Genomic DNA, 17,631 nt, shown 5'->3' on the forward strand with positions numbered 1-17,631 from the left:
TAACTATTCACCCCCCCCCAAAGTCAATACTTTGTAGAGTCCCCTTTTGCAGCAATTACAGCGACAAGCCTCTTGGGGTATGTCTCTATACGCTTGGCACATCTAGCCACTGGGATATTTGCCCATTCTTCAAGGCAAACCTGCTCCAGCTCCTTCAAGTTGGATGGGTTCGCTGGTGTACAGCAATATTTAAATCATACCACAGATTCTCAATTGGATTGAGTTCTGGGCTTTGACTAGGCCATTCCAAGACATTTAAATGTTTCCCCCAACATGAGTGTTGCTTTAGCAGTATGATTAGGAGCATTGTCCTGCTGGAAGGTAAACCTCCGTCCCAGTATCAAATCTCTGGAAGACTGAAACAGGTTTCCCTCAAGTATATCCGTGTATTTAGCGCCAGCCATCATTCCTTCAATTCTGACCAGTTTCCCAGGCCCTGCTGATAAAAACATCCCCACAGCATGATCCTGCCACCACCATGGTGGTGGGATGGTGTTCTTGGGGTGATGGAAGGTGTTGGGGCTGTACCAGACAGTTTTTTCCTTGATGGCCAAAAAGCTCAATTTTAGTACCTTCTTCCATATTTTTGGGGTAGTCTCCCACATGCCTTTCGGCGAACACCAAACATGTTTGCTTATTATTTTATTTTAGCAATGGCTTTGTTTCAGACACTCTTTCACAAAGCCCAACTCTGTGGAGTGTATGGCTTAAAGTGGTCCTATGGATCTATGGACAGATACTCCAATCTCTGCTGTGGAGCTTTGCAGCTCCTTCAGGGTTATCTTTGGTCTCTTTGTTGCCTCTCTGATTAATGCCCTCCTTGCCAAGTCCCTGAGTTCTGGTGGGCAGCCCCCTCTTGGCAGGTTTGTTGTGGTGCCATATTCTTTCAATTTCTTAATAATGGATTTAATGGTGCTCCATGGGATGTTCAAAGTTTCTGATATTATTATACAACCCAACCCTGATCTGTACTTCTCCGCAACTTTGTCCCTGACCTGTTTGGAGAGCTCCTTGGTCTTCATGGTGTCACTTGCTTGTTTATTATTATTTAATTTTTTTTACCTTTATTTAACTAGGCAAGTCAGTTAAGAACAAATTCTCATTTTCAATGATGGCCTAGGAACAGTGGGTTAACAGCCTTGTTCAGGGGCAGAACGACAGATTTTCACCTTGTCAGCTCAGGGGTTCCTTTCTTGCAACCGCACAGTTAACTAGTCCAACGCTCTAACCATTGCACTCCACGAGTAGCCTGCCAGTTACGCGAATGCAGTAGAAGCCAAGGTAAATTGCTAGCTAGCATTCAACTTATCTTATACAAAACAATCAATCAATCATAATCACTAGTTATAACTACTAATCCAGTTTAGCAGGCAATATTAACCTGGTGAAATTTTAATTTCTCTTGCGTTCATTGCACGCAGAGTCAGGGTATATGCAACAGTTTGGGCTGCCTGGCTCATTGCGATCTAATTGGCCATAATTTTACGTAATTATGACATACATTGAAGGTTGTGCAATGTAACAAGAATATTTAGATTTAGGGATGCCACCCGTTACATAAAATACAGAACGGTTCCGTATTTCACTGAAATAATAAACGTTTTGTTTTCGAAATGATAGTTTCCGGATTCGATCATATTAATGACCAAAGGCTCATATTTCTGTGTGTTATTATGTTAGAATTAAGTCTGATTTGATAGAGCAATCTGACTGAGCAGCAGCAGGCCCGTAATCATTCATTCCAGCAGCTCTTCGCAAGCACAGTGCTGTTTATGACTTCAAGCCTATCAGCCTAATGGCTGGTGTAACCAATGTGAAATGGCTAGCTAGTTAGCTGGGTGAGCGCTATTACTGTTTCAAATGTCACTCGCTTTTAGATTTGGAGTAGTTATTCCCCTTGCGCTGCAAGGGCCGCAGCCTTTGTGGCACGATGGATAACGGTGCTTTGAGTGTGGCTGTTGTCGATGTGTTCCTGATTCGAGCCCAGGTAGGGGCGAGAAGGGGGACGGAAGCTATACTGTTACACTGGCAATACTATAGTGCCTATAAGAACATCCAATAGTCAAAGGTATATGAAATACAAATGGTATAGAGATAAATAGTCTTATAAATACTATATTAACTACAACCTAAAACCTCTTACCTTGGAATATTGAAGTCTCATGTTAAAAGGAACCACCAACTTTCATATGTTCTCATGTTTTGAGCAAGGAACTTAAACGTTAGCTTTTTTACATGGCACATATTTTACATGGCACATATTACTTTCTTCACCAACACTTTGTTTTTTGCATTATTTAAAAACCAAATTGAACATGTTTCCTTATTTATTTGAGGCTAAATTGAATTTATTGATGTTTTATATTAAGTTAAAATAAGTGTTAATTCAGTATTGTTGTAATTGTCATTATTAGAAATAAATAAATAAAAATTGGCCGATTAATCTGTATCGGCTTTTTTGGTCCTCCAATAAATCGGTATCGGTATCAGCGTTGAAAAAAAAATTGGTCAACCTCTAATCTCCACGACTCCATTCTGTTCTTACCCTTTACTCACTACTTTGTAGAAGCACCTCAAGTCTTCTTGGGTATGATGCTCCAAGCTTGGAACAGCTGCATTTGTGGAGATTCTGGGATTCTTCACTGCAGACCCTCTCAAACTCTGTCAGGTTGTCATGTGCCTATAAATGAGAAGTGTGTTGGGGAATAATCAGAATTAGTTGGTAACATAGGTAAGATGTTTTATATTCATCATATGTTTGTAAGTTACTTCTCATCAGAATGTTTATACTGTGGCCGGTGTTGCAGTTAACTGTTCTATGTCAAGACTAAGTTACTGGGGCCGGAGAGAGGGGAGAGGTCAAGCGAAGATTTCCCTCTAGTGGTGTGGGGGCTGTGCTTTGGCAAAGTGGGTGGGGTTATATCCTTCCTGTTTGGCCCTGTCCGGGGGTGTCCTCGGATGGGGCCACAGTGTCTCCTGATTCCAGTATTTATTGGTAACTATCAGTTTGTAAGATGTCTTTCGGAGGACCTGAGCCCTTCACCTGACATGATGTTGCTGTCCCCAGTCCACCTGGCCATGCTGCTTCCAGTTTCAATCTAGGACCATGTCCCAGGACTTTGACATACTCCTTGCTGTCCCCAGTCCACCTGGCCATGCTCCTGCTCCAGTTTCAACTGTTCTGCCTTACTATTATTCAACCATGCTGGTCATTTATGAACATTTGAACATCTTGGCCACGTTCTGTTATAATCTCCACCCGGCACAGCCAGAAGAGGACTGGCCAACATATGCTCTCTCTAATTCTCTCTTTCTTTTCTCTCTCGGAGGACCTGAGCCCATGCCCCAGGACACCTGACATGATGTGTCCCCAGTCCACCTATGTGTGCCAGTTTCAACTGTTCTGCCTTATTATTATTTGAGACTGGCCACCCCAGTTACTGGGGCCGGAGCAGTTTTAGGCTGGGTTTCTGTACAGCACTTTGAGATATCAGCTGATGTACGAAGGGCTATATAAATAAATTTGATTTGATTTGATTTGAAGCGTGTATCTCTTGGCTCCACAATGTCTGTGTGCCGGTCAATGTGTCTCTGTGATCTTGTCAAGATAGGATGGATTTGATATATGCCTGTTGATATGGAGGATTTGTTTATGGTTCTGAGTTTGAGAAAAGACATAGTTTAGGAGACAAAGCTGAACGATAAATTATCCTAATGCTGTCTGGCTATGTGTGTCTTTGCTATAAAGGATCTCAGTTGCAATGTGTAAGGGACTCTCAGAGAATTCATTTATAGACACTGAATTGATCTGAGAGTCACAGGGTTGTGATTGACTCATATAATTAAAGATGGACTTTGTGATAACTAACTCTGACTTGTGTGTGGTTTGCTCTCATGATTTGGTAAATACAGGAAATTTCCACGACAAGTGGCTTCCGTCTGGCCACTCTACCATAAAAGTAGCACTTGGAAGAGTCTTGGTGGTTCCAAACTTCTTCCATTTAAGAGTGATGGAGGCCACTGTGCTCTCGGGACCTTAAATGCTGAAGACATTTTTGGGGTACCCTTCCCCAGATCTGTGCCTGGACACAATCTTGTGTCGGAGCTATACGGACAATTCCTTCGACCTCATGGCATGGTTTTTGTTCTGACGTGCAATGTCAACTTTGGGACCTTATGTAGACAGGTGTGCCTTTTCAAATCATGTCAAATCAATTGAATTCAGCACAGGTGGACTCCAATCAAATTATAGAAACATCTCAAGGATGATCAATGGAAACAGGAGGGACCTGAGCTCAATTAGCAAAGAGTATGAATCCTTAAGTAAATAAGGTATATCTGTTTTTTAATTGAAATACATTTGCAAACATTTCTAGAAATCTGTTTTCGCTTTGTCATTATGGGGTATTGTGTACATGATAGGTGAGCATTTCTTTTTATTTAATCCATTTTAGAATATGGCTGTAAAATACACTACCGGTCAAAAGTTTTAGAACACCTACTCATTCAAGGGTTTTATGTCTTTAAACTATTTTCTCGAATATTAGTGAAGAAATCAAAAACATGATATAACACACATGGAATCATGTGGTAACCAAACAAGTGTTAAACAAATCAAACTATACTTTGTATTTGAGATTCTTAAAAATAACCACCCTTTGCCTTGATGACAGCTTTGCACACTCTTGGCATTCTCTCAACCAGCTTCTGAGGTAGTCACCTGAAATGCATTTAAATTAACAGGTGTGCCTTGTTGAATGTTAATTTGTGGAATGTATTTCCTTCTTAATGTGTTTGAGCCAATCAGTTGTGTTGTGACAAGGTGGAGGGTGCTATACAGACGGTAGCCCTAGTTGGTAACAGACCAAGTCCCTATTATGGCAAGAACTGCTTAAATAAGCATTACTTTAAGACAGGAAGGTCAGTCAATGTGGAAAATGTCAAGAACTTTTAAAGTTTCTTCAACTGCAGTTGAAAAAACCATCAAATGCAGTGATGAAACTGGCTCTCATGACGACCACCACAGGAATGGTGTTATGCAGGTGAATGAGGACCCAAAAGCGACTTGGCGAAAACAGAGTCTTTATTCCAGTAAAGGAAATAGGCAATACTCCTAGACAAATCAGAGCAGAAAACAAAACATAAAAAACTAATTCCACTCGTAGTGACGAGGACAGACTGGAGACTCGACCATAACTGTTGGTTGCCTCGGGAAGGCACCGACCGTAGCAGACTCAGACACCTGCTCACACGCAGCATCTGAGGGAAACAAGACACAGCACGGCGAACAATATACAAGGATCCGACAGGACAGAAACGGAAGACAAGGGGAGAAATAGGGACTCTAATCAGAGGAAAAGATAGGGAACAGGTGTGGAACAACTAAATGATTGATTAGGGGAATAGGAACAGCTGGGAGCAGGAACGGAACGATAGAGAGAAGAGAGAGAGGGAGGGAGAGAGAAAAAAAGGGAACGAACCTAATAAGACCAGCAGGGGGGAAAACGAACAGAAGGGAAAGCAAAATGACAAGACAATATAAGACAAAACATGACAAATGGAAGACCCAGAGATACCTCTGCTGCAGAGGAGAAGTTCATTAGGAGTTACCAGCCTCAGAAATTGCAGCACAAATAAATGATTCACAGGGTTCAAGTAACAGACACATTTCAACATCAATTGTTCAGAGGAGACTGTGTGAATCAGGCCTTCATGGTCAAATTCCTGCAAAGAAACTACGACTTAACGACACCAATAAGAAGACGAGACATGTTTGGGCCAAGAAACATGAGCAATTGACATGGAAATTTGTCCTTTGCTCTGGAGTCCAATTTGGAGATGTTTGGTTCCAAATGCTGTGTCTTTGTGAGATGCGGTGTGGGTGAACAGATGATCTCTGCATGTGTGTGTCCCACCGTAAAGCATGGATGAGGAGGTGTGATGGTGTATTTCAAGGCACACTTAACCAGCATGGATACCACAGCATTCGGCAGCGACACGCCATCCCATCTGGTTTGGGCTTAATGGGACTATAATTTGTTTTCAACAGGACAATGACCCAACACACTTCCAGGCAGTGTAAGGGCTATTTTATCAAGAAGGAGAGGGATGGAGTGTTGCATCTGATAACCTAGCCTCCACAATCACCTGACCTCAACCAAATTGAGATGGTTTGTCATGAGTCGGACCGCGGAGTGAAGGAAAAGCAGCCAACAAGTGCTCAGCATGTTGCGGAACTCCTTCAAGACTTGGAAAAGTATTCCAGGTAAAGCTGGTTGAGAGAATGCCAAGAGTGTGCAAAGCTGTCATCAAGGCAAAAGGTGGCTATTTGAAAATTCTCAATTTTTTTTGGTTACTACATGATTCCTTATGTGTTATTTCATAGTGTTGATGTTTTCGCTATTATTGTACAATGTAGAAAATAGTACAAATAAAGAGAAATCCTTGAATGAGTAGGTGTTCTAAAACTTTTGACCGGTAGTGTAACATAATGTGGGAAAGGGGACAGAAACGTTCCGCATGCGCTGTCAGTTAACCTGATAAGTATGCCCTCTTCTCTGAGGATGCTTAAGAGCACATAATAGAGCAGGCACAGTACATGATGGATGGTATTTATGTACACAAGGTAACAAATAATTTGTCAAGCTTGTCATATCACCTATGTTTGAAAAAGCAAAATGTTCCTTATCTCCCTTAACACTTCCAAAACATGGTGACATTTGCGCAAATGTTTTGTATCGCTCATTTGCATGGCACGTCAATGATATCATGCCACCATGTGGGACTGTGGGTCAATTAACCTTGTCAGAGTGGGTGCCCTGATTCTAGTTTGTGAGCTAGGCAGGCTACTGCCTGGGAAGGTCTCCCACTTAGAAGTATGAGACGGGAAGGGGGGCAGGGGTAGGTTGACCATAGGTCTCCCCACTGGAAGCCCGAGGTAGGGGGAGTGAGTGAATCTATTCGATAGCACACCTCTAACTTTGTACAGTACTAATGCAATTGGTAAAATCAGTCACACTATGAAATGCTACCAAATAAACCACAATTCATTCATAATACTGTAAATATATAGTTTCAGAGACATTAAGTTGAATTTTTTTTCTGGTTTGTCCGAAATATTTAAGAGTAATCTAAAACCAGTCTGCACATCACCAAGGTGAATTGGTTTAGTCTTGACTCTTGGTTGATAGTGTTGGGGGATGCGTATTGATGCTGGAGTGCCAAATCAACACATTTGTTTCTGTGATATTTCTGAGTCATATTTTTGTATATATGTTTATATTTATATATATTTAAATGTTATGATTATTTATTTGTGTTCCAAATGTCAGAATAAAGATTACAGTTAGTGCAGAATGGTGCAGAATGGTGTTTTGTTTTGTTGACTAGGGGGGGTGGGCGTCTCTACTGTTACCAAGAGAAACTTGATTTTTGAAGATGCTGATCACTGAGCTAAATAGCTACTAAATTAGCAAACCAAGTGCAAAACTGCACATTTTAGACAGTTCCTTTAATAGTTAGAAGATATCTAGCTGGCAAACATTATCACCTAGATCAATTGGCTGCAAAACAGTGAGTGACTCACAAGGCTCCAGTCTCTCATCACTGTGTGCTTGTAAACAAACACCAAGTGACTGGGAACTACCGGTAAGCTTCACAATGAAAAATAATATGACAGGTGAAATAAAGAACACCATATTCTTCATCTCCTAGTGTACTGCACAAGTAAACATCAAAAGAAATGTTTAAAAAAACATCCTGTGGCTATTTCCAAATACCCCGGTATACAATATATACGGTATACCGCCCAAGCCTAGTCCAGACTAAATTACAATAAGGCCAGCAGAGTGGCAGTGTGCTGGCTTTATGCCCATGTGTGTCTCCAATGGCTGTTAGACTGACAAATGGATGTCAATCCACCCACGACTTTATGGGTGGTTTTCTGGGGCAGCATGGATGTCTGACTGCCTTGAAGACTGTTAGCCATAGTCCCAACGGAAGGAGCCACTAAATTAGAGTTAAATATGGTGGAATCCTATTACCCCATTCACCTTGTTCTCTTCATCTGTGACACGTTGTCCATTGGTAAGCCTGTAACGGTCACACCCAATGGACCGTCCCATGTCATCTGTTGCACATGTGACATGCCTATGATCAGATAATACAGTTTTTGTAGACGTTGAACTGACAATGAGACATTCATCTGTCCACTTGCATCCATGGTATGGATGCTAGTGTACATACTATGTGTGCTGTGTGTTCAGTAAACTTGTGCCAACCAGTAGCACATGTTTAAGTATCCCATAGGTGGTTTCTGGTTGTGGGAAGGATTTAGGATGGTTCCTATATCTCAGTGAAATATCCTCTTATTTGTTGGCTGAAGCTGCCGGAAACAAACAGGATTTTCGGAAGTGATCGTCACGGCGCAACTGTTGAGGGCGAGATAATAGAAAAGAGATTTTTCGGGAGCCGATCCTTAGTTTTTCATGTCACTGTCGTCTTTGTACAATGAATATTACTGCAGGCTTAAAAACGTGCTGCTCCCAGTGAGAAAAAAAACTAATTGAAAAGGGAACAACTCCACAAAGCATTTGTTTCTGAATTGGTGTAACAGCTGCATATTTCTGTCACGGAATTTATGAGCTCCCTGTTAATGTTGTTCAAGACCAAGTCTAAAGGGCAGGGTGGTTTTTTACATTCCTCAGTTAATTAGTTGGTTCAAGTGAGCATACGCTGTCAACGTATACATTCAAATGCACACATTGACAACATGCTCACAAATAATGTGGTGCTCATTATTTAGGCTTAGTTATATTGAAACATGTCAATTCTGGTCTTCATTTTGAGAATTCATTGCAAGAATGATATATTTTAGTCTTTCAGAAGTAAATCTAGTTTTTTTTTCCAACTCTACTATTGAAATCGTGATGGAGAGGCACCTTGACAAGTGTGGAGGCTGGAGGAAGGCAGTATAGGAGGACGTATTGAATGACATTAATGGAACAGAGTCAAACATGTGGCTTTCATATGTTTGATGTGTTTAATACCTTTCAATTAATTCCATTCCAGCCATCACAATGAGCCCGTCCTCCAATAGCCACTCGCACCAGCCTCCACTGCTTGAGAAGTTGCCTCTACCTCGTCTTAAGGGAGGGGTTCAGTATGAAATACACTCCCTTCTAGATGAGCTGGGTGGTACCACCTCAAGGCTTACTATGAAAGCAGGTGACAAACAGGTGACAGCGCGACCCTGTCACGTCTGCTCCCGCTCTTCCCTTACCCCTGGCGCTTGGGGGCGCCAGATCACCCTGCATCACACACTCCTGCCATCCATCATGCACACCTGCCTTCCCCCGTCACTCGCATCAGCGTTATTGGACTCAATTAATCACATGTTCATTTCCTCCCCTATATTTGTCTGTTCCCTGCTGCTGCATTGATAGTTGTTTTTCTTAGTTTCTGTTTGCTGACGCTGTGCTTGTCTTGTTATATGTCCGTTATTTATTAAATGTTACTCCCCGTACCTGCTTCAGCTCTCCAGCATCATTCCGCGTGACAGAATGCAGCAACCAAAAATACGAAGCATCGGGGTGTACTGGAGTTCCGGGTGGAATGGTGGCAGCGGCTCTGGGTCGCCACCGATGGAACCGGGGAGGCCTAGCCAGCTCGTCGAGCTTCCACGCCCTAGCTGGCTCGAGAGGTTTCCTTGCCTCTGTTGGCACGGAAGGCGCCCATCCCACGTCGGGCCTCAGCCGCATCGTCAGTTCTTGTTCGCCCAGCTGGCCCAAGAGTTTTTGTTTTGTTGGTGACGTCGGGCTGGATCCCACCACCGATGGAACCCAGGGGTGCCTAAGCCAGCCCGTCGGGCTTTCACACCCTGGCTGGCTCGAGAGGTTTTCCTGGCTCGGCGGCTTCCCATCCCACGTCACACTCCACTGGATCATCGGGCTCCCTCGCTGCAGCAGGATCGACATGCGTCTTGCCTCAGCCGGATCATCAGGCTCTCATGCCTCAGTCGGATCATCATGCTCTCACGCTCCTGCCGGTTCGTCGGGTTCACGCTCCATCCTTTATTTGAAATTGTTGGGGTCAGGTTCAATTACGTCTACCCACCCTCAGAATGAATGTTTATGAGCAATTCCCCCTGTCATGACATTGGCCTGGGGAGTATGTTTATGACAGTCATAAATACCTCTTTCCCCCTTTTTCCTCTCTCTACCCTACTGATGTTACATTTGCAAAACCCTTGGTTAACATAGAGATTCTGGGAACATCAAAAGGTGGGGGGAAATTAACTATATTCTGTAAATCTGACCATTAGAACATATGCAGTGATACTTAATGAATATGATGTCAGTTTGGTTGTCATCTGAGACATTCTCATCAATGATAAGATGAGATAAACTCCACAGTGGAAAGTCTACACATCAGAGTTATCAGATTCACATGGAATTGTTGTTCAATTTAATTGTTTGAATATGAAATTATTTGTGATAGAATGAAATGTGATTTTAGCTTCTAAAATGTGAGATTTGGGTTTTCATAAGATTGTGCAGAGCCCTAGCAGTGGGACGCCCCTGTGAAGGGACATGGGCTATACAACTTTTCAAACACGCCCCCCTCTCCCTTCCTATATAATCCCTTGACGACAACGTGAGGACGACGGTCCTATGTCAGAATGGTTCAGATAATAACTACAGAATGAAGCCAACATCAGCGTGAGCTTTAGTTGCGAATGGTATGTACTTTGAACTCTTATTCACTACAGAAGTGATACCTCCTAGCCATTGATTTAGCAACAGCAGATGCAAACGAGGGTTAGGAAGGAACAGACAGAGTATCCCATCTATCACCCAACGATGTTACTACAACGCATACAATTAACAACCAGAGACATTCTTCAAAGGACTCGGTTGGGCAACACGGCCTTCCATCTACCACTAACCTACCAAAGTGCAGCTCAGAGTAAATATTTATTGCATTTTCCTTTTCCAAATGGGCGGTTTTAGAATGCATAAGATACTGTATTTATGATAGCACAACTTCTTCCCTTTGTTCCTCAGTCTTCCCGCTCTGTCACTCAAACCCAGTCCCTTTTCTTTTGTGTAACAAGCTGTCATATCTGTTCTGCCCACTAGTGACGTTTTCCTATATGACGTAATTTGTAACCAAGTTAGGATTTAATTATGTGTATGTGTAATACTGTGTGATTAGTAAATAAATAATGAAACCCAATTTTGTATTGCTGATTCAACTTGTGAGCCAGGGTTCGTGCAGATAACCAAGAATGTACAGCTTTCAGATGAGACTGAATTAAGATGAGGATTAATATTGACTGCTATTGATGTAAAATATTACTAGGTCTTTATTAAGAGTTTATTCGGAAGATAACAGCTATATGAATATTATTTTGTGGTGCCCGTCTCTTTAGTGAATTACATTTACATGATTAGCTCAATCAGGTAATATTAATATTTTATAGAATAGCATGACATATCACTTAATCCGGCCTGGCCAAAGACACAACACCCCCCACCTACAACGTCTCACCTGAATGCTTTAGAATTTCAAGGGGCTGAAATTGGGGATGATAGTTACCCTTTAAATGGACATTTCAGGACCACAGACAGCAGCACACAGTACAGCCACACACAGTACAGCTACACAGTGTCACTGTACACTCAGCGCCACCTGTGTGACCCAAAGCCTTATCTCAGCAACCCTGGACAGCCTCTAACCCTAGAAACTCAGCCTCTTCTTTCAACCACTCATCTGTCAGTCACATGCGATGCATGTTATTTTCTTGTTATTAACCTCCATCTAAAAGTGAAACCCATCAATAACCTCTGAGATAGCTGTTAACGATATCTCATCACAGTCAAGGTCAGTGTTTAAACCCCTGTTAACAAGAGGTTTATTGGCAAATGAAGTGTTTATAGCTTCTCTACAGTTCACTCATAATGGGATTCCTTGAGCTCCCCCTGAACCACAAACACTGTCATCCAGAGCATAATTGCAGCCCAAATCCTCTAATTCTACAAAGAATGTTCTACTGATTTATGTGATTAAGCAAGCCTCTGCCTTTTTAATCCAGGTCCCTAATAGAGAGGCGACGGAGGCACAATTCATGGCAAATTCAAACCTTTTTAAATACAAGAAAACAATCGGTTAATCAGTTCAGCGGCAAAAGATCCACATTCACTTCCACGTAGATTTGATCCATGAGCACACAGCGAACAAGGAATTCCGCAAGCCTCTGACCGCATTAGTTCAACGCAAACTCCAGTTGAAAAGTTCTAGGGAGCACCAAGACAAATAAAGTGTCTACTTGTTTGTTTTTCCCCCAAAGTTGACCTTCACTCCTATTATTTATATGCTAACTGCAATGCAGCTATTTGCTTGTCGTGGGGTCAAAGCCAATTATTGTCAGACAGCGTCATACATAATAGATTATACTACATACCATAATTCTGTTCATACCCTCTGGACACAAAAGGTTTTCTAAATAGAGTCAGCACAATAAAAAAAACAATAACGATTAGGAGTTGGGTGAAGTCTAAAAGCGCTGAACAAACAGTGCTGTGTGCGTGCGAGCACGTGCGCGTGTGTGTGTGTGTGCGTGCGCGTGTCTTTGTGCATCTTATTTTCATGTTTATATGCATGCGTATGGATGTTTTTATTTGATTTTTTTACTGAATCTTTGTACATTATGTATGTGGGTGGTAGCCTAGTATTGCTGGAGGCACTGTCATCCATCCCTCCTCCTGTGATAAACAGTCTACACTTGGAGCGCTCACAGGTGAGATAAGAACACAAACACTGACCCGACCTTTCCAGCAGATAAACTGACTTGCATTGGCCTCTGTATCCCAAAGCCTGTTAAGCTTCGGTCTTCACTTAGCTTTCCTTGGCTGTGGTTCAAAGGACCAGTAAACATAAAGGAACTGTGCATTAAAGAGCAGCTGTGTTTAGATCTGCACTGTAAGCTGTAAACCAAGGACTCATCCCACACATGTGATTACTGGCTCTCATCATCACAGGCCATGACATTTACACTTTGGCCAAAACCAAAATGGCAAAAGGTATAAAGAAAAGCTGCCACCTCGTTAATAAAATATGTTTTCTGCCTATATAAATATCTTCAGGGTTCTACTTACCTTTTGAGATTGCAGGGTCAACCAAAAACTTGGCTTCTCTGTCATGCCTTCTCAGTATAACTTCATTTTGTTATTTTTCTTATTTTCCAAGATTCCCACTCACCCTCTGAACACCTGATCTGAAAGCAAGGCAAGAGCAGAGAAACACCAAGTCAAAAAGATGAGGGCCCACAGATATTCTTAGCATTATTAAATAGAGTCGAATGAATTGCTCTCCGAGGAATGTATTTGCTTCACAATCACTTCTCTAGGTAACTGTATGTTCTTGGCCGGTGTGTGTGAACCCTCTGCGGACTGGTGTTGGCTTTCCTCTGCCTCTCAGATTGGATTCACAGTAGATATGAAGACAAAGAGCATTTGCACTACAGTATGTATCCTCTCGCCCACGTCTCCAAGATGAAAGTTGAAGTGTGAGCAAGCGCTTCCTGAAGCCGGATATGTGGGCCGGGGGAGGTGATATATTGTTTCATTACAGACTTGGAAATGCATGGCAGAACTAACCAGAACGCGAGATACATGGTGCTCATTCACTTGCATTACCTAACATATTAGATAAGCCCTTTCACTGAGGTAATGTATGCACATCATTTGCATCATTATTCTCTCTCTAAGATAGGGTTCCTTCATTCATGGGTTATACAGGAAGAGAATTTGGTGAAGTGAAGCATTGCACTATAGTGACTTTATCAATATGAGTTTTAACGAGACAATTCAGTTTTCAGAGCAGGACTATAAGCATTTAACAATCAACCTTGCGGTTGAGCAAATTTTGACTACCAATTTTAAATGAAATTAAACATACATGTTGTTTGGCATATTTTATCACCTTAACCAATGCCATTTAGTAAAGTGATCATGTGGTTTTCATTACCGGACTGACATATACAGTGGGGCAAAAAGGTATTTAGTCAGCCAACAATTGTGCAAGTTCTCCCACTTAAAAAGATGAGATAGGCCTGTAATTTTCATTATAGGTACACTTCAACTATGACAGACAAAATGAGAAAAATACTTATTTTCCACCATAATTTGCAAAGAAATGCATAAAAATCCTACATTGTGATTTTCTGGATTTTTTTCTTCTCATTCTGTCTGTCATAGTTGAAGTGTGCTTATGATGAAAATTGCAGGCCTCATCTTTTTAAGTGGGAGAACTTGCACAATTTAACTAATTATGTGACTTCGAAAGGGAATTGGTTGCACCAAATCTTATTTAGGGGCTTCATAGCACAGGGGGTGAACAGGGGGTGAATACATATGCACACACCACTTTTCCGTTTTATATTTTTTGAATTGTTTTAAACAATAATTATTTTTCTTTCACTCCACCAATTTGAATGTAAGAAAATAGGAAAGTCACTGTATCACAAGTCACTGTATCTCTTGCAACTTGATCAACTATTTAATGTATGTGTACAGTAGGTCCCTGAACACAAACAAAAAATATCCTCTGCTGTGTGTCCCTGATCAGTGTATTAATGTATCTCCAATTCCCTGGCGGTAAAAGTCTGTCTGTAAGGATGACGTGAGAGACCAAACAAAGTGTTGAGCCATGTTTGCTGTCTCTTGGGGTACTGTACACGTTGTATGTATAAGTCGCATCAGGCTCCACGTTGTGTTGTCTCTTATGATATAGAATGGAGGGGCGAGTCCTGACTGTGGTTGCAAGCTACAAGTAATTTACCAAAATTACCAGAATATTCAGTAACCTTTGTAGTTAACAGAAAATCTATGGCAATCTGTCATAACTTTGGGAATTTGTACTTGAATAACTTCAAAATATATGTACAGTACCAGTCAAAAGTTTGGACACACCTATTCATTCAAGTGTTTTTGTTTATTTTTTAAACTATTTTCTACATTGTAGAATGTACAAAACTATGAAATAACACATGTGGAATCATGTAATAACACCAAAAAAGTGTCAAACAAATCAAAATACATTTTATATTTGAGATTCTTCAAAGTAGCCACCCTTTGCCTTGATGACAGCTTGGAAAACAAGAGAAAATAGCCTAATTAATGAAAAAGCATCTAATCAACAATTACATTATTTTCAATATAGTCTGCACCTCTTTCAACTATTGACGTTTTTCACAACCGCCACCAGTTTGACATCAAAACATTGACAACAAATACAAAGTAAAATTAATAATTGAGTTTGTAAAAAAATACAAATAAGGATATTTCATGCTTGAAACCCTAATTTTAAACGCCAATGGAATTCACTCTGTTGATGGTTATATTTAGGATCATGTTTTACAGCTTTGTCATTCAATTTATTTTCATCTTAAAATCGTCTTAATCAATTATTTCATCAATTTGATCTGTGATAAGGCCAGCAGAGGGCCACTGGATGTCTTGTGATAGATTACATAAAATCCTTGAAAGATTAAAAAATTGAAAGATTAAAAAATGGTAGTTTACTGGTAAACCTCAAGTTTTTAGTAATATGTCCTATCTTTGCAACCGTAGCCCTGACAAATCATCTCAGAGAGGGACATTTTATGCAGATCCACAGAAGACAAAAGGGCAGAAGTCTCCAGTCCACAGAGGCCCCCTGGAAAGCATTCCAAAAACGAGGGGGAGTTGGGACAGAAAGCAGGGAGAGCTGCCAGCCTGCCAGGGCTTTCTGTGCCATTGTCAAGACGGTGCCGAGGCACGGAGAAAGAGGGAGATATTTGGGCTGAACAAAGCTGAGTGGGTTGAAGGGAAACACTGGGCCGTGATGCAAGGCTACTGCCAGGGAGTATTTATAACCCTGTACATCATGTGGTGGGTTCTGCTATTATGTAACAGCAAACTGTACAAATGTACTGTTCTTCTTCTGACTGTACTTGTTGTGCCCAGGCCTTGGCTGCAGAATGTTCCCAGCATTAATGTTCCCAGGGCGGCTTATGTCTCCGACATGTGTTTGTGACCGAGCTCTCTCTCTTTTCATAAGGGATCTGACAATGACTAGCTTGAAAAATACTGTAAATGGCAGAAACATTCTTCTTGAATAATAATTAGATTGTATACTCTTGCACCCTGTATACAATCAAATCAAACCACTGGCATTGTGTACCGACTGGCTTTATGCACGTGAATACTAATGAATGCATTCTGTCTTACCATCATCCTTACTTTCAAACTGAAGACATTAATAATGTAATTAATGAGATTTATGCTGATATACTGTACCTACTAAGGAAGCATGGTTTGACTGTGGGATTAAGACCAATATATTGTAGGGATTACATTCTAAGGTGAGTCTTGAATGCACAGTGCTGAGGGTGGGGACGGTGGGTAGAGGATGGAAGTAGTCAGCAGAAAGTGCCAGACATGCACAAAGGCCTGTTTTCCCAAAAGCATCTTAAGGCTAAGTTCGTCTTTAGAACCATTGTGTGAACTTAGCCTTACGATGCTTTTGGGAAACCAGGCCTTTGTGTGCGCCTGAAACCGGGCCCATGTCAATACCCCGGCCCACATCCATTACGTCCTCCTTCTTCCTCTATTCTAAAACTGGTCTCTTAACAAACGGTGTGCTGCAAGTGAGCAGTTTGACGGACATCCCATGTCCTGTCTCCTTTCTATGGTGTTGAAAAGGGACCTCATTGACTAGGGAGAGAGTGGTGCTGCTTTCACAGCTCTGAGGCTAACAAGAGGTTACATGTCAGCGCATGATTAATTCAAGCTGTAGGGCTTGTTCATGTACTGATCTTATCTGCCGGACCACTTATCTGGGAGAATTGGTGCGGTGCTGCCAGACGGTCCGCCTCGCTCGGATGAGGAATCAAGATCTTGAAATATACAGTCTTGATTTTTTCTCTTTCTTTCCTCGCTTTGTCAGCCCTAAAGCAGACGTGGGGTTTGGATTTGAGCGAGAATGGGGTTCTCAAGAACCCCAGAGTTTCCTGTATCCTCAATTCAACAGGGCATTTTCCAGGCATCCCCTGGAGACACTTCAGGTTATACACAGCAGTGTATTCCCTATTCCCTTTGGGTAACACTCATACGCAGTGAGACAGGATTCATACAATGCAGGCCATTTCGATGGCGAAGTACAGCATAATCCACACCCCCTGTTTCATGACACAAAAGCACAGTGAACACAGGGAACAGCGTAGCATGAAGGGATGGATGTTGCGTTGTACCGTTAAGCATTTACAATTCAAAGAGATCTGGAGATACAGTAGATATAGTAGGCGACTGTCCCTCCCCTGAGTGGTAACATCAACCGGGGCTTCCTTCCAGTGATTAGTGCATGCCTTGCCCTGTCCAGGAATCGGTGCTACCCAATGTTCTGGATATGTGAAAATGTCTCCTGCATTTTCTTTGTGGCACCACGTTTGACGTTTTCCATTTATGTTTTGTGCTGCGTGAGGAAAAGGAGAATTGCTCGCCTGCTGCCATGTCGATGAATGTTTTATAAATTCAATTTTTGTCTCTCCAAAGTTTGATGAAATGTTAATGTTTTGGGGCTGGGTTGTGG

At 41.7% G+C, this 17,631-nt stretch overlaps 1 long non-coding RNA gene across 1 annotated transcript; it reads right to left on the bottom strand.

Annotated features, from left to right (window-relative positions):
- Positions 1-2,587: 2,587 nt before the first annotated feature.
- On the bottom strand, positions 2,588-13,481 carry LOC123993647. The gene is made up of 3 exons (XR_006831489.1): positions 13,401-13,481; positions 13,158-13,276; positions 2,588-2,680 (listed from the first exon to the last, which is right to left on the bottom strand). It is a non-coding gene; the product is annotated as an uncharacterized LOC123993647 (long non-coding RNA).
- Positions 13,482-17,631: the final 4,150 nt, after the last annotated feature.

The sequence above is a fragment of the Oncorhynchus gorbuscha genome, linkage group LG13 (assembly GCF_021184085.1).
Source record: "Oncorhynchus gorbuscha isolate QuinsamMale2020 ecotype Even-year linkage group LG13, OgorEven_v1.0, whole genome shotgun sequence".
NCBI lineage: Eukaryota > Metazoa > Chordata > Actinopteri > Salmoniformes > Salmonidae > Oncorhynchus > Oncorhynchus gorbuscha.